The sequence below is a fragment of the Triturus cristatus genome, chromosome 2_2, assembly GCF_964204655.1.
Source record: "Triturus cristatus chromosome 2_2, aTriCri1.1, whole genome shotgun sequence".
Lineage (NCBI taxonomy): Eukaryota > Metazoa > Chordata > Amphibia > Caudata > Salamandridae > Triturus > Triturus cristatus.
In genome coordinates, this window is record NC_140582.1 from 17,199,959 (window position 1) to 17,218,597 (window position 18,639).

General features: G+C 46.5%; 1 protein-coding gene across 1 annotated transcript in view; it reads left to right on the top strand.

Moving 5' to 3' along the window:
• The window catches only part of LOC146861759 (trypsin inhibitor ClTI-1-like), a 555,664-nt gene that overhangs the window by 390,630 nt on the left and 146,395 nt on the right, over window positions 1-18,639 (top strand). The gene's annotated exons all lie outside the window — the stretch shown is intronic.

The following is an 18,639-nucleotide window of genomic DNA, read 5'->3' on the forward strand; positions in this document are numbered from 1 at the left end:
TTTACATGACTCACTCTTACTTGGGGATTTTTTAAAAGGATCCCAATGCACCCTCAGAATATCTTCAAAAACAAATGTATTTATTGGTTTTTATACATGAAGAGTCGTGTCAACAACAACATAAGAACAAATAAGCACATCACAAAGGGGTTCAGCAAAGATGTAGCAAGTTACAAAATGCACCATGAACACGACATAGTCAGGAGCATGACAACATCATCATATAGTGTGCGTACACAGAGATGGAAGAACAGGGCTGAATCGTAGATGTGGTGCAGTGCGAATGGGAAGGGTCAAAGAGGATGTAGAGATTAAGTAAGTGATCAATCTGGAGTGTTAGGGTCAAGAGTGAGAATGTAGTCTCTTAAAGGCTGCCAAAAATCTTTTGGTCACGGTGTGAGTGGTTGGAGTTGCGCATAGTCCCCCCCTTCGCCATTGCGATATGTCATACTTTTGAGCTAAGCTGCGGCAGTAAAAACCCGGCCACTATCCCAATGCACCGCAATTTCCTGCTTGGCAAGTAGGAGTGCCATTGGCGCAAGCCAGCGAGCGGACATAGGAATATCGCTGGTGTAATCCAGAAGTCCTAAAAGGAGGTCCAATGGGACCACTACTCCGGCCCTGGCTGAGAGGTGGAAGAAGAGGGATGTCCAGTAGAGGCAAATCTGCAAGCTGGTCCATGTTTAATGTGCAAAATCTGCATTCGGGGCAAACATTTGGGATATTGGTCAGATCGTGTGGGATCCCCTCTGAATATCTTTAACCAACATTTCCTCCATCCCTTCCCAGATGCCATTGGCCTTTTACAGAGTTACTATAAAAGCCTTGATGTCGTCCCTCTCACTCCCCTCCGGAATATTTAATTGTCTCATGTTGATTCTTCTAGCGTTGTTCTCCATTGCTTTCAGTTTATCTTGGCTCTCATATCTCATTCTCAACATGTTGATTTCTTGCCTATCTGAGGCTGAGTTTGCTTTTAATTCCACAACAGAGTCTTTCAGAGCCTTTGTCCTTTGTGTCAGAGATTTTTGGCCAACCCCTCACATACTCCCTGTATGTCTTTGTAACTCTTTGGTTTGCTTGGGAGACTTAAAAGTCATTTGTGCATCATCGGAGAACGACTTCAATAAATGTTCCAAAGAGTTTGTGGGAGGATTGACGGTATTTACTGAGGGCTGAGTGGTGTTTCCCCTCCCATCTGAGGGGGCTGGTATACATTCCAGCTAAACATCATACGAGTCAGATAGCGTTTTGGTCTTCATGGACCTTGCTGATTTGGTTTTTGCAGCCTCCTTCCCCAACCTTAGCACTGCATCCACCCCAGCTTCTCCTATATCAGTCTAACACTGATATTGGTTAATCTCCTGGGGCATTTAGGTACTCCTGCCTTCAACCTCTCCCTAGTCTAGAATATGTGCCTCCGGTATTGAGCAGAGAACCTGTGCCATTTCTATGGGTGGGGTGTAGTGCTAGAGGAACTCTTTGGTCTGACACCCTATGATGACCTTTGACTACCATTATTTTAACTGACTTTAGTGTGTTATTTTATCCTAGCCTGGATGTATGATGTCCTGCATATGCCTTGCTTCTTTTATAAGTTTCTTTCTTGTAATCTTGCTGTCTTTCAGTGGGAGCTGTCACGGAGTACGACAGCTTTGCCAAGAACAGAACGTGTGGGATGTGAATTTGAAAGCGTGAGAGGAGAGAGTGTTGTGGAATGTACTTTTTGGTCTTGAAGTGCAGTGTTGTGGGCAGGGATGCACACATGTGCTCGGTGTTGTACATTGAGAGATGAAGTATGTGAATCTATAAGCAGTTGTGCACAATTGTGCATTGATGAGAATTATGAAGCTCTTACTATTGGCTTTGATATGGCCTTATGTCATCTTTTTTCCTGACTTTGCCTTGCTTCAGCTTTTCTGCGTGCATAGCAGTTCTTGTAAGTTGTTTGGGTTATTCACATTCAAGGATTGTTTTTTGTGTAATGTACTCTGAAAGGCTTTGGGAGCTTCGTCAAGAAGCTGGAATATGCGAGATTTGGAGAAGGGGACGTGAGAACTCCTTCCTGCCATGAGAATGCTTGCTTGGGACCTGGCCAGTTCTGGTAAGATTCCTCTGGCCCGGGGGAAGGTCTTTCCCGAACCTTCTAGTGTGCTTTGAGATCATAAAACTGAGGGTTGTTGACTCGGAAACCGGGAGTTTGGAATCTGAGTGGTGACGGACGCGCCTACCTGGTTGCTGAGGCTCCCAATCACGGCTGTTTAACTTCCCCAGTCTGAGATGCAGTGTTTTCACCAGGTGATGTATTGAGTTTTGGTTATTGCCATTGTGATGTTTGGCCAGTGGCTTTGATCATTTGATGTATTTTCTTTGTGATGTGTGAGTGAGTCAAGGTGCATTTCCAAAGTAATCATTTGATGTGTATATATATATATCTTTCTGATCTCTTGCAGGACATCCTAGTATATTTGCTTGAGTCTTATTTCATATTATTTTCTGCTTGTTTATTCATCAGTATGTGGTACTGTAAATTTCAGAACCACGTTGGAGGCATGGCCCTATCATGCCGATTTTGGTATCAGCGAACCGCAAATGTCAAATGCGATATGTACAAGTGTTTTCATTACGCTTCTTCGATGAATTCACCTTGTATACGATACTACATATTGAATCCTCGGGTTCCATTTTAGAGCGGTAGCCATTTTGTGGTTGCCCTCACATAGGCTGCGCACTAAGGCCATTCCTAGGCCTAAAAGACACGTACACCTTCTGTGACTTCTTTGTGACCTGTGCGAACTGACTCCGCTGCCCGAGGTCAATCCTGTCCGACCAGTTCCTTTTACGACGGCCAAATGGTATTAGCATCAGGGTTTGACACACCATAAAGTCTTTCATCCCACACGAACCCTGACTAATCCCTTTCACATCTGACTCTGTTTCCTGCTTTATGGCTTGTTTTACGAGGAGGAGGTGCCCATTTTATTGGGGTCTGCTGATATCTGATGAGGGTTCTGAGCCTCGCTGGGTAAATAATCATGGGCTGACCGAACTGAAATGTGGGATCATCATCATGACTCTGTTGTTTTCGTTTGTAGTCAAATATGTGAATAACCACTTGTAAAATGGGGGCAGTGTTGCCCAGAGCGTAATATTCCGTATATAAGAGAAGACTGGGTTTTGGTTAGGGAGCAGTCTCCTGAGAACATACACCGTGTTGTACTTCTCGGATACCTGTGATTGGTCTGCAGCCAATAAATACGATCTTTGACTTCACCTAGAAGACTCTGTGTTTCTGTGGTCTGAGACAGGAAGAACTCGAAGTCTGCGGGTGTGTTCCCTGGCACCGCTGGGTTCTGAAAAACCCAGTACTTCAGTTGGCGCCCAAAGTGGGGCGATTTCAGCGGTACCGGTCCAAGCCAGAGGTTTGTGAGGAGCTTCGTGTGAAAATTCTGGAGGAAGGCCGCCACTTCATCGACCCCTGCATGTCGACGTGGTCCGAAAGTCTTTACTGCGAGGTTCTCCGCGTCCCGACGGCTACAAAGGACTGCTGCCCTGACTATCGCCCTGTTTTGGACCCTTGATAATTTGGTAGAGCGAAACGATTAAACGAGTCTTCTGGTGACGTCATCGATACCTCAGTTAAGTATAAGTGGAGCGTCTCCCAGTCCTTAGTTTGGTTCTTAGTTTGGCATCCCTTTGGGATCGCTTTGATTTGGAACTTGCAAGTGCCAAAGCCGAAGGACTCGTGTATTCACGAGACTATCGTATTCGATAATCCTTTGAAATTGGAAACTAGACTAGTGAGCAAGGATGCCTGGTTCTAGTATATTTGGAAATTTGTTTTGTTTGGGTTGTAGTAGGGACTCCCGATTGGAGGATTCGTGTCCGGTTCCTCCAATTGGAACTCCAACGTATGAGCTTTATGTGAAACATGGCGTGGGCCCCATTACGTATAATGAAGTATGGATCCGATACACCAGGAAGGATGGTGTCTTAAAATGGCCCCAACATGGTAGTTTTGACACAGATATCTTAGATAACTTAGAAGTTAAATTATTTAAAAAGAAAGCCCGGCCGGCGATGTTTGATTCTTTCCGCCTATGGCGAAAGGAAGCTAAACAGAAAGAAATTAAATTAGCGAAGAAAATTGAAAAAGGGAAAGGTATGTCGATAATGCAAGCAGCCTTGCAGTTTAAAGATAATGAAGAAGAACAAATGAATGAGCAGCTGCGCAGGCAACATAAACTAGTGATCGATAAATGCTACCCAGTTTTGCCGCCCCTTCAGCAAGATGCGTCAAAAGAAAAGGAGAAAGATCCCCTAATGTCACATTTACTGAATTCGCCACCCCGTATGCGCAGAGTGCTACAGCACCTCCGCAACCCTTAAATGTACAGCCTCCAGTTAATTTCCTGCAAGCTTTCCCGCAGCCGCCAGCTCCTCCTCAGCCGGCTCCTATGCCTACGGCGCAACCCTCTCAAGGGCCGCCGGTTTCGCTACCTATCTCTTCTGCACTTCCTCTGTCTTTCCCCCTGTTCTTGCCTCAACCTCTCCTTCCACACGACAACGAATAACTAGTGCGGTCACTAGTCTTATACCGCCTCTCTTTGGGTTATCTAGTACGACCCCTGGTTCACAACGTAAGCAGTTGCGTAGTCAGCTGCCTGATTCTGGAGAGAAAGAAGTATTAGACAGCATGGCACATAGATGGATTGATTTTCCTTCAAGATATGATGTGGAATCTGTTATAAATGTTTTTCATCAATGGGAAGCACCAAAACAGATACGTTTTTGAGAAAATGTGCGAATTCCTCTGTGAGGAATTGGAAGACCATGGTCTAGATTCAAGCCTGTAGGAGTTGTGTCATGTGCGGTTCGATTTTGAAAAAGGCACGATTGTGGGCGCCGATGTTGATAGAGCAGTTACGACATTGTTGTCCTTCAGGAATGGGGATTGTCATCAGTCGTTGTTCGAACAGGAGTTCCCTGTAGGGAAAAGGGTAAAAGCGTGCCAATATCCGATGCGTGAGGTTCCCCCAGTTTGGAGACCTGGTGATTTAAATGCTAACCCACCTGTTCAGCCACATTTTCAGCGTGTTTGGGTACACGTGCCATGGAAGCGAGCTGAAGTACTAGCGCTTAAGCAGACATTGCCTGACCCCCGTAAAAACCCTGCAGGATATTATAAGGAGTTATTCCAGACTGCAGAATCGTGCGTCATGAATTTAGCTGACATAGATATGTTGTTCGGGAATGTTGTTCCGCAGCCTTTGTGGGGATTGATTCGTAATGCAGATCATGATGCAGAACTAGGTGGCACATGGGCCAATATCATTGCTGCAGACACTAGACAAGTTGGTGGTGCCAAGCCTGAGCCCGTGGTAGCAGAACTCCCTGGTAGGATAATTAATTATATGAAAACTTTAATGGCCGCGATGCGGGTGAATTGGGATAAATTATCGGCATGCAAGCAGAAGAAAGATGAGTCAGTGTCCGATTTCTTCACCAGGTTTGAAGAAACTTTTATCGACCATAGTGGACAAGATATGAGTACGGAAGGTGGTCAACGATTATTTGTTGATAAATTTGTGCATAATTTGCTTCCCGAGTTGTGTAAGAAATTGAAAGATTCTGAGAGTTCTTGGGCTGTTTCCTCTTCAGCACAAATACTGGCTACTGCACAGTATTACGAAAATAGGGATAAAGATGAGAAAGATAGAGCAGACAAGAAAACAAAAGAGTTAAAGACGAAGGATCTTTTACAGCAGGCTTACCCGCCACGTGGAAATCAGAATAACTATAAGCAAGGTCAGGGTATCTATCAACAACCCCAACAGTTTCAGAGTAACTCGCAAAGGTTCGGGTATTCCCAACCACGTGTTCCTATAGGCCCCAATCAGTGTTCGTATTGCAAAGAAGAAGGTCATTTTAAGTATAGTTGTCCTATATTGTTGCTGCGTACGAATAATGCTTATGACGCGAGAGGTAGAGGTGGTCAGCAAGCTCCTAGAGGTAGAGGGTGTGGGAATGCTCCCCAGAACGCGCGTCCTCTTCCGCCTCAAAATACGATGAATAGTTTTGATCAGCAAGCCAATGCAACTGGTAGGACAGCTCAGTACTATAACGATGACTATTATGCAGAAGATGGAAATGCGGAAGGTAATGATTACTAGGATAGCCGTAGACAAAGAGAGGGAGTTGTTTCAGTGCCAGTGGACCAGAGTGGACCGTATATCAAGGTGACTACAGCGGGCGTGTCGGAGCCTTTTCTGTTGGATACTGGTGCTGCAAAGAGTTCAATTATGCATTCAAAACTCCCTGGCGCGCCTTTGTCGGGCGAAATGAATGTTTCCGTAGGTTTTTCTGGCGCCCCAGTTAGGAACCCGATCTCTAGTACTATGCCCCTTTCTGTTGGACCTTGTGAGCTGAAAGCACCCCTAATCCTGACAACAGGTTGTGGTGAAAACCTGTTAGGATTGGATTTGTTAAAGAGATTACATGCAACATTATATTGTTCCCCCTCGGGAGTACAACTTACACTGGGTAGGGAAGTGATTTCTCCAATGTATTTGTCGAAGAATAAACTGCCAGCTGAATTGTCGTCTCTTCCGGATGACCTTTGGGCTTCTGGTCTTAATGATGTGGGTCTCTTGGAAATACCGCCATACGTGGTCACTTTGAAAGCTAATGTTAAATTGCCACGCATTCCCCAGTACAAGATCTCTAATGAAGGTGAGAAAGCGTTGTTAGCGATTATCTATGATTTGATTGAAAAGGATGTAATTGAAGAGACAAGAGGCAACGTTTGCAATAGTCCTGTTCTGCCTGTTTTAAAACGTACTGACCCTTCTCAGCCACCTGTTTACAGGTTTGTGATCGATCTTAGAGAGGTCAATAAGATAGTTGTGCCACAGTTTCCAGTTGTCCCTGATATAACTGCCTTGTTAACTATGATTCCAGCTTCCGCTGCTTGGTTCTCAGTGGTCGATTTAAAGAATGCTTTCTTTAGCATCCCGATTGCAGAGGAGAGTAGGGATATTTTTGGTTTCAGTTTAGGAGGACGAAGCTTCCGCTTTAAACGTGCTCCACAGGGCTACTGTGAAAGTCCATCAATATACAGTCAGGCTTTAAAAGCGCAGCTTGATGCAATTGTTTTACCTAGTGGTGCTACCCTTATTCAGTATGTTGACGATTTACTAATCGCCGCGGATACTGAGGAGATTTGTAAGGAAGCTACATTGTCATTGTTGCGCCATTTGTCTGCCTTTCATCACAAAGTGTCTCTCTCAAAACTGCAATATTGTCGACAAGAAGTGACCTATTTAGGCCATCTCTTATCGAAGGAGGGAAGGAAACTGACCCCAGAAAGAATTCAGGCCATTGCACAATTGAGCGTGCCAAGAACACAGAGAGAAGTGCGTGCTTTCTTGGGTATTACTTCATATTGTAGGCAGTGGATCCCGAGTTTTTCTTTGCTGGCAAAACCTTTAATAGCATTGACATGTAAAGATACACCGAATCCCGTCCCATGGTCTGAAGAGTGTCAGAAAAGTTTTTCGGAATTGCGTAAGGCATTATGTTCAGCTCCTGTGTTGGGTACCCCCGACTACAGTAAGCCCTTTACGTTGCATGTTCACGAGAAAGAAGGTTGTGCATTGTCAGTGCTGACACAGTCTTTTGGAGACAAACAGCGTCCGTGCGCGTATTTTTCGTCAATTTTGTATCCGGTAGCCAAGGCATTGCCAAGTTGTTTGAGAGCCACAGCGGCAGCAGCTGTTTCTATTCGACAGTCTGCTGGGTTAGTAATGAACAATACGTTGATTGTGATGGTTCCACACGCAGTGGACACGTTGTTAAACAGGACTAAGACACAGCACTTAACTAGTGCTCGATTTTCAGGTTATGAGTTGACACTGTTAGCGAATCATGTACACATAAAGAGGTGCAACACGTTGAATCCAGCTACTTTATTGCCGATTCCAGCAGACACAGATGAGATTGAACAGCATGATTGTCTGTTCAGAACAGAAGAAGAAACAAAAGGGAGAGTGGATCTTAAAGATACTGCCTTGGTTGAGTGTGATGGTACCTTATGGGTGGATGGTTCGTGCTTCAAGCTTCCGAATGGCGATACGACTGCTGCATATGCTGTCACAACTTTGCGCACGGTTGTTGAAACTGCACGTATACCACATAATTCGGCTCAAGCAGCAGAATTAATTGCACTTACAAGAGCATGCGTGTTGTCGAAAGGAATGAGAGTGAACATATATACTGACAGTCAGTATGCCTTTGGCGTGGCCCATAGTTTTGGGCGCTTGTGGAAAGAACGTGGGTTCCTGACTTCGCATGGAACTAAAATTCAGAATGGTCAGTTGGTGAATGATCTCCTTGAGTCATTGACCTTGCCGTTACAAGTTGCGATTGTGAAATGCAGTGCACACAAGAAAGTTACCGATGATGTTGGTCGTGGTAACGCATTTGCTGACGAAGTTGCGAAAGAAACAGCAAAGGATGTGACGAATCGAATGTATGTTGCAGGCCCTGCAAGATGGGTTGGTGATGTTGGAATGTGTGAAGATACAATAGAAAGTGTGAAGTCCCTTCAAGCTGAAGCTTCGGAGAAAGAATTGAGTATGTGGAGAGAAGGTAAGGGTAAATTGGATGAAAATGGTTGTTGGGTGGACTTGTCAGAACATCAGCGATGGTTGCTACCCGATGCGTATGTGCTTGCAGTGGTGACAATGGCTCATGGAATGGCTCATATTAGTGTGAAAGGGATTTGTAAGTTGTTAGCTCCAGTATGGCAAAATGCTGGGATTCCTAATTGTGCAGAGAAAGTGGTCAAGAATTGCATGGTGTGTCTGAAATACAATCCTGGTAGAGGAACCCCAACTCCAGCTGGTCATTTTGCGCCTCCAACGTATCTGTTCGAGGTTTTGCAGCTAGATTTCATCCACATGGAAAGGTGCAACAATTTGAAATATGTACTTGTTGTTGTCTGCGCTTTTTCAAGGTGGATAGAAGCATATCCCCTGAAAGACAATACTGCCTTATCCACAGCTAAAGCCCTTGTCAAATAATTTTTCCCTAGGTTTGGAATGCCAAGAATGGTATGGAGTGATAATGGGAGTGAATTTGTGGGTCGAGTGATGAAGAATGTATGTGAGGGACTGGGCATCAAGCAAAAATTCCACGCTGCAAATCACCCCCAATCAGCTGGACTAGTAGAGTGCTACAACGGCACTTTGAAACTTAAGTTGGCTAAGATTCAGGCGAGCTCCGGTCTTAAATGGCCTGACGCGCTGCCCTTAGCACTCCTATCAACAAGAATGACTGTGCATTCACGAGTGGGACTTAGTCCGTATGAGATTGTGTTTGGCCGTCCGGCCAATATATGGGGAGTGCCAAGACCGACAAAAATCAGCGAAATTGAACATCCAGTATTGCTTGATTATCTGTATGAATTGACGGCTAAATTGCGTGTCTTACACCAACAGGTCCACGATACTCTGCCTCAGGTATCTGAAGCTCCAGGACATCCTATTAATCCTGGATCGTGGGTGCTGGTCAAAAATTTCAAAAGGACGAAAAATGATGAGCCCCGTTGGACCGGCCCCCATCTCGTCCTTCTCTCGACAAGATCAGCTGTTCCAGTGAAAGGGAAAAAGAACTGGATTCACGGCGTACATTGTAAGAGGGTCCCTTTGCCTCTACCGTACGACCTGTGGGTCCAAGAGGGTAACGCTGATTCTGAGACTGACACTGTGCCTCGTTTCGTGCCATTTAGCGATGCACACGTAAAAGGAACAATTTCAGAATGAGAAAACGACGGCATTTTGCAGGAAGCTGTGCCACCGTCAATTCGATTGGACACTACAGAGCCTGAACTTTTATTTCAGGACCAGACAGTACCTGGGAGAAGCCGTTATAATTGGAGGTCCAGGACTATGGACAAATAAAAAAAAAAAATGATAATTTCTTTTCCTTTGCCATGTTTTTTTTTTACACTGCAGTTCTCCCATTTGAAGAACTTTTTGATTTTTGTTTTTTCCGAACCACCATCCGGGTTCAGCTGTAGGGTCGCGGTGCCAAGACTTTGGGGTACAAGCCGGAGACGTTAGGTCAACGGTTCTGTGTAGTCTAGGGCGTTCCCTGGACTGACAGGTGTACTCCTTAGCAGAAGACACTCATCCGCCGCGAACAGCACGATTAGAGGATGGAGTTTTTCGAGATGGAGAGACCCGTTGAGGAAATAAATTTTAAGAGCAGAGTATGTAAAGTTATGAATAGCAAAAGTTTTGTAATATTATGTCTGTTTGTACTATTTAGTATGATGATGTTTTCTGTAGGTTATGTATTATTGTCTTCTTAAGTGCCATTTATACCCACTATACAGCCCATACCTCCTCCTACGGTCTTCTTACACTCTTTCCACCCTCTGCCTGAACACGAACAAGCTAGACGTTCTGAGTTCGCAAACAATTCGTTTATTCAACTCCTGCACCAACTAGTTATGAATACAACAAATTGCTGGGTGTGTGGTTTGATGCCACATACCATTAATAAGGGTATCCCATATCTAGTGCTGCCGTTTAGCTATAATGGGTCATCATGGGCATTCCAGACTATGTTTCTTTTTGCACTTGAGACCTATTCCCCGCGACCACCGCGTTCTAATAGACCTAGCACGAACAATAAGGCTTTGATGAAAGGAGTTGCTGATATGAGCAGAGATATCGATGCATATTCATCTATTCCCAAGGATGAGTTGCGAGCTTATGTAGGTTGGAACGCGACGGGGTATAGCATTAGTCTGGGCGAAAAACAGCGTAAAAGTTCATCCCCAATTTGGGTCGTACCCCACATAGGTCGGTTCTGTTTACAAGGCAATGGTCAGAATCCAAGAGCTCAACTAGGGAAGAGTGACTGTACTGAAACGTACGTTTTTCCATCACAGTTTTCCCCTGCGTTTTTGGCTGCCATACTTTGTTTGCAATGACCGAGCATATACATGGTTGCCCCCTGATTTCTCGGGCACGTGTTATGTTGCAAATTTGCTACCGCCGACATTTACTGCTGCCTCTGATTATCACAAGACCAGAGTTGTGAGAGGCGTTGCTAGTCAGGAGGATACTGCCGGTCAGGAAGCGGGAGACTTCTTCTTGGGTTTCCTGCCGTTTTGGGGACCAATGGTCAATAGTAGGAACCTGAGACAACTGACTCGTGTAGTCGAATCCACTGTTAATAAAACGGCCGGTGCCCTTGGTAATTTGACAGCTGAGCTCCAAGCGGATCGCCTCATGACGTTGCAGAACCGTATGGTTCTAGACGTCATACTAGCAGACCGTGGTGGGGTATGTAAGGTTATCCAATCAAGTTGCTGTATTTTCATACCAGATAACGCTCCGACAGTCTATCAAGCCATCTCCAAACTGCATAAGATTTCCGAATCTATACACGTGGATAAAGGAAATTGGTCGATGATGGGGTGGTTCTGGGAACTGATATCAGCTTGGGGATGGAAGATTCTAATAGCCACTGGGATGATCTTAGCCATTCTTTTCCTGTTCTGTCTATGTGTACAGTGTGCTCCTGTAATGTGTAGCCCCTGTGTTACGTCATGTGTAAGGAAACCTGTACCAAGGGACGAGCTAAGCAATAGGATGATGCTACAGCAACATCTCCATGGCCTTATGAATATAGACCTGGACTCAGATTAGTATGAGTATAGTTGTTGCCTATGTAAGGGCAAAAGGAGGGTCTGTGGTACTGTAAATTTCAGAACCACGTTGGAGGCATGGCCCTATCATGCCGATTTTGGTATCAGCGAACCGCAAATGGCAAATGCGATATGTACAAGTGTTTTTATTACGCTTCTTCGATGAATTCACCTTGTATACGATACTACATATTGAATCCTCGGGTTCCATTTTAGAGCGGTAGCCATTTTGTGGTTGCCCTCACATAGGCTGCGCACTAAGGCCATTCCTAGGCCTAAAGGACACGTACACCTTCTGTGACTTCTTTGTGACCTGTGTGAACTGACTCCGCTGCCCGAGGTCAATCCTGTCCGACCAGTTCCTTTTACGACGGCCAAATGGGATTAGCATCAGGGCTTGACACACCATAAAGTCTTTCATCCCACACGAACCCTGACTAATCCCTTTCACATCTGACTCTGTTTCCTGCTTTATGGCTTGTTTTACGAGGAGGAGGTGCCTGTTTTATTGGGGTCTGCTGATATCTGATGAGGGTTCTGAGCCTCGCTGGGTAAATAATCGTGGGCTGACCAAACTGAAATGTGGGATCATCATCATGACTCTGTTGTTTTCGTTTGTAGTAAAATATGTGAATAACCACTTGTAAAATGGGGGCGGTGTTGCCCAGAGCGTAATATTCCGTATATAAGAGAAGACTGGGTTTTGGTTAGGGAGCAGTCTCCTGAGAACATACACCGTGTTGTACTTCTCGGATACCTGTGATTGGTCTGCAGCCAATAAATACGATCTTTGACTTCACCTAGAAGACTCTGTGTTTCTGTGGTCTGAGACAGGAAGAACTCGAAGTCTTCGGGTGTGTTCCCTGGCACCGCTGGGTTCTGAAAAACCCAGTACTTCAGGTATTATTCATGCTTTATATTTACCCAGTGTGTTATTATTGCTTGAATATAAACATATATATCTCTTTGTGTATTTGAATCTTGTGCATTTGGCATCTGGAAAAGCCTTTCTGTTAGAGAGCATTGTGTAAAATAAAACCCCAAGCCTTATTTGAAAAGAGACTGAGTCCTTGCATTTTGTAAAATAAAACCCTTTTCTAAAGGTGCTGTGTTTGTCTCCTGCTTTGCCTTGTGGGTTTGGGCTACCGTGTGGAAGATTCTGTATTATCTGATAGGCGCAAGCAAGACAACTTGGCGTCACTTGCAGGATTCGAAAAACAAATTAAAAGGGGAAAATACTCTCTAAAATGCCTATGTTTTCAGTTGCAGAGTCCCAGATGCCAACTGAGTTATTTGAAGAGGGAGAACATCTTGGTATTTCAGACAGAAACAATGGTGTCATTTTGAATGCATTGTTTAGCATGTATCAAATATTTGAACATTTTGAAAAAGAATGTAGTGAGCTGAGACGAGAGTTGGCTGACACTCAGTTTGAAAACAAGTCTTGAAAAAAGAGTTACTCATGTACCAAGCTCCGAAGCCATTTGTTTTGCTGAGCTGTTTAGATAGCCAGCAGGATGAGTAATATGTGAAAAATGTGAACTTAGAGATGTTGCTAGTTAATCTGCAGGTCTCAGAAAAGGTTTTAATTAATTCTTTTGAGGACTTTGCTCAGCCAGAAATGAATTTGAACCAAGAAAATGTGAATATGCAGGAAAATAAACAGACCAGTCTCTTAGAATTAGCGATCGCTGGTGGCAGGTATAAATCAGACATGTCAGTGAATGATGAATCTTGCTCTACATGGAAAGTCGCTATTTTGAAAAAAGAAATGCAGCAATGTGCTTTTGAATCTGCACAACAGACTGCGCAGTACGTTTTTAAAATGTGGTCAATTCAGAAAGGAGACTGTGTATCTTGTGTGCCACTTCAGGAGCAGTGTGCTATTTTTAGTACTTGTGAAACACAGGGAAAGAAAAGTATGTTTTTAAAAGTTGTGGACGGTAACATTTTTAAATGCTAGACAAACACAGATTCCTTTGTTCTTTTTCGCATTGAAAGACACTAGGCAGATGACAATAAGATGCTGTAATTTTCACTTTTTAATCTTTTCAAATGCAATGGGAGGAAGCAACTGTTATTAAGTGGTATATACAGATAGAGACTGCAGTTTTGCATGAACAGTTTGTGCAGGTCCCAATACAAAGTCCAGGGGAGGTATTTGAGACACAGGATTACCCAGTGAAGGGGCAGATTGTAACCTTTAATTCCCTTACAGATGAAAAGGCTAAAATCATGGAGACAGAGGTGGTGACACACGATTCAGATTTGGTGTACATGACTAAATACGAGCACCTTGGAGAGAAAGACCATAAAAACAGGTCGGCAGAGAATGAAGGGATGTATATCCCCCTAGATTTAACTAGAACTGTGATTCATATGTGTCAGTATGCACAAGCCAGACCAGTCCCACAAAAGGTGAAGGGCGAGTTGAAGAAAGGAAAATTACCTGAGCAGACAGAGCAGATGGAATGCCTTGGGCTTCTGCCAATTGATAAAGGGAGCACGTATTCAGCAGTGAGTGGAAAAATAGTCAGGAAGGAGACTGCCCCAGCCCTTCTTACTGTGCAGAGAAAAGGAGAGTTTTATCCTAATACCAAGAATTCAGAGGCTAAAGTGTGGGTAGAATTCCCCAGAGCCAACAGAGAACCGTGCAGACAGGAATGATAATATTGTGCCTTCAAAGTCAAAACAGAGAAAGGAAAACGTGCGCTTTTTGAAAAATGTTTTTTGCAAGAAGAGTGATGCTTGTTTCTTTTCCAGATCATACTGCAGCCTGATGTCCATGTCCTGTGAGTGGATTCCCGTGTATGTGTGCCCCGTGTGGGTAGGACCTCTCCCCTCCCCCCAACCCTGGAGTGATCACCGGACGGTGCAAGCTGACATCCTGTGGCTGAACACACTAGACGCAGATGCTAGTTACTTTAAAAAGAAAGAAAATTGTGCAATCAAAATTGAAGAAGATGTTTTTGTTCTTTGAGTTAGAGACAAAATACATGTTTGGCTGCTTTCACAGTAGAAGTTCCAGTATTAGCCATTTGAGACATTAGGAGCATTACTGAGTTGATAAAATTGATTCCCTTTGTGCATTTATTTTGTGTATCCATCAAACATTTATTCTTGCTGAATATCCAGTAATGCATGAGCTATTTTTACATGCTTTGAAATGATTATTACATGCTTTTGTGATTTCACTGTTTTAATGTGAGTTTAAATTATACTTGTGCTTTCAGTTCAGCACAAGTCTACAATGTTACTACTTTAACATGTGTTTCAATCATAGTTGTGCTTTCAGTTACGAAATGCAGTTTTTCAATCATAGTCGTGCTTTCAGTTAAGAAGTGCAGTTCTTCAATCATAGTTGTCCTTTCAGTTAAGAAGTTCACTTTTTCCAATCATAGTTGTACATATGTAAGTGATGATAGTCAAAGGTCATGGGGTGGAATGTAGTGCTATAGACACTCTTGTAGTCTGACACCATGTGATGACCTTTGACTACCATTATTTTAACTGACTTTAGTGTGTTATTCTATCCTAGCCTGGATGTATGATGTCCTGCATATGCCTTGCTTCTTTTTCAAGTTTCTTTCTTGTAATCTTGCTGTCTTTCAGTGGGAGCTGTCACGGAGTAGGACAGCCTTGCCAAGAACAGAATGTGTGGGATGTGCATTTGAAAGCGTGAGAGGGAGAGAGAGTTGTGGAATGTACTTTTTGGTCTTGAAGTGCAGTGTTGTTGGCAGTGATGCACACATGTGCTCGGTGTTGTACATTGAGAGATGAAGTATGTGAATCTATAAGCAGTTGTGCACAATTGTGCATTGTGTTGTACATTGATGAGAATTATGAAGTTCTTACTATTGGCTTTGACATGGCCTCATGTCATCCTTTTTCCTGACTCAGCCGTGCTTCAGCTTTTCTGCATGCACAGCAGTGCTTGCAGGTTGTTTGGGTTAATCTGAAAGAGACACGCTAGCGATAGATTCCTTACCTTAGAATATCCCCAGGAGTCAGACTGGATCCGGAAAGTTTTTGCAGCAGTATCTATGCATGTCAGTAGGTGGCGTTGTGCGGCTCCGCGTCTGTCGCTGGCGTCGAAAGCGCTGAGATGACGTCACGGAGACTACTTAGGCGCCACCCATGCACGCTGTTAGTTCTTTTTTTTTTCCGCGCCAGCAAGCGTAGAATCGGATAGAGCACGTACCTTTGTCACTTTTTGACTACTCTTTTGAGACTTTTTGTCTCCCCCCCCTTTATCTCCTGGTGCACGTAGGGATGCCTGCATTTAAGTCTTGTGGGGCCTGCCGTCGCAATATGTCGGTGGCGGAACCCCATGATATTTGCCTCTACTGCCTGGAGACTGACCACGACTCCCGGTCGTGCCGGGAATGTCGGGCCATGGCCCCGAAGGCCTTGAGGGAGCGGCGCCGGAAGCTGCTGGAGGTCCAGCACTCGTCCCAGCGCTGCTCCAGCTTCAGGGACCATTCCCGGGACCGCTCACGGGGCCGCAGTCCTCGATCCTCGGGCTTGAAGTCTTCGTCCTCGGATTCCGGTAAGCGACGACATAAAAAGAAGTCGAAGAAGTGTGTTCGCTCTCCGCTGTCCCGCCGTCGGTCCTCAGATGCGGACGAGGGGGACAAGGGTTCTGCCCCTGCTGCTCCTTTGGAGCCTGGGAGACCCGCGGCCTACCCGCCTTACCCGGGTCCGACAGCGAGCCCCCAACAGGTGCGAGAATTTCTTGCCACAATGGACCGCCTTATTAGGCCGCGGGCTCCCGCCGGCACGCCTTCGGGCCCCGCGGTCCAGTGTCCAGATCCTGTTGGGCCGTCGGCGGATCCAGCTGCGGTGCCACAGGATCCTACGCCGTTGGCTCTGGCCCCGGCCTAAGCGCCACGACGTCTAGCGCTGCCGGCTCCGGTGCCGCCCTCGGCTCCGCCTCCAGCGCCGCAGTGGGTGCCGTTCGTTCCACCCTTACCCCGGTTCCAGGACCATTTTGTTCCTGCCTGGGATCCACATTGGGAGACGGCGCCGGCCCAACCCTGGCAGGCGCTGTTCACAACGCCGTTTGTCCCTTCTCCGGCTCCAGCTTTGCCACCGTGGCCGGTTCCTCCTGCAACGGAGGTAGAGGATGACTGGGAGGGGTCCGAGGGCCCTCTTGCCCGTCAATGTGACTCCGAGCAGTACTAGGTGGACGATCTGGAGGATGCCGGCGACCTCGATGTCTCTTCTGACCCGGGGTTTGCCTCTTCCCCGCCCTACGATGGAGGAGGGCGCTTCCTACACGATGGTGCTCCGTCGGGCTGCTGAGGTCCTCAACCTTGATCTTCCTACAGTGGCCCTCAAAACTAACCTCCTTATTGAGGTGCTCCAGACGGCGTCGACTTCGTCGGAGCCACTGCTTCCCTTAAACCACGCCCTCACCGACGTCCTGTTGGGCACTTGGTCGCGGCCGGCCACAGTGGCCCCTGTGGATAAGAATGTCACCGCCCGGCGCCTGGTGACCCCGCGTTTCTGACCACTCATCCCACGCCTGAGAGTCTGGTTATCCAGGCCTCGACATCGCAGAGTGCCTTTCCCATGGCTCCACCGGATAAGGACTCTAAAAAGCTGGAACAGTTTGGTAAGTGATTGTTCTCCTCGGCCAGCTTGGGGCTGCGGTCGGTGAACACCGCCTGCTTATTGGGCTGCTATTCCCACGCGGTGTGGGATGCGGTTGCTCAGGTGTTGCCTCAGTGTCCTGAGGAGGTACATGCTGTGCTTTCCCAGGCGGTTGCTGAGGGTAAGGATGCAGTAAGTTCGCCATTCGGTGTGGTTTGGACACCGCTGACTCGTTGGGCAGGGCCATTTCTACGACTGTGACGCTGCGACGCCACGCCTGGTTTTCGTTCCTTTCATGGCCAAGGCAGGGGCGCCCAGGCACGTTCCTTCAGCAAGCCTGTGTAGAACCAGCCTCAGCGCGGCTGCGGGCGCGGCTTCCGCAGGGGCTGCTCTGGGAATCAGCATGGGGGGCAGTCTGTTTCTACCTCCAAACCTTCCTAATCCGAGCTTTGGGGAGCACCCCATGCCAGTGGGTGGCAGGATTTGCCATCACCACCCCCACTAGTGCGCTATCACATCAGAAAAGTGGGTGTTGCAGATCATCCGCAAAGGTTACTCCCTTCCCTTTCAGTTCACCCCTCCAGCCATGCCACCTCAGTACCACCGCATGTTGGGGGAACACTTGGTGACTCTCCAGCAGCAAGTTGCAGCCCTCTTGGCCAAGGGGGCCATCGAGTGCGTTCCTGGGCCAGAAGTAGGGAGTGGTTGTTATTCCCACTACTTTCTGGTCCCCAAGAAGGACAAAGGGGGTCTGCATCCCATCTTGGACCTCCAGAACGTCAACCGCTTCTTCCAGAAGGAGAAGTTCAAAATGCTGACTCTGGCTCAGGTCTTGGCTGCCTTCGACCCTGGAGACTGGATGGTAACGTTGGACTTGCAGGACGCATATTTTCACATCCCCGTCCTGCCGGCCCACCAGCGTTACCTGCGGTTCACGGTAGGCCAGGAGCATTTTCAGTTTGCCGTGCTCCCCTTCGGCCTTACCAGCGCCCCTCGGGTGTTCACGAAAGTGATGGCGGTGGTTGCAGCTCACCTGCGCAGGTCAGGGGTGTCAGTCTTCCCTTACCTCGATGACTGGTTGTTGCAGGCGGGCTCGCCCCAGGCAGTCGTCAACCACCTTCAGACTGCGGCCGACCTCCTGCATTTGCTGGGGCTCTCCATCCACATTCCGAAGTCACACCTGGGTCCCTCTCAGAAGCTCCCCTTCATCGGAGCGGTTCTGGATTTGACGCTGTTTCGGGTTTATCCTACCGAGCAGCGAGGCCGGGATATTCAGGCTATGATTCCGATCTTTCTGCCTCTGTCCCGGGTTTTAGTCAGGA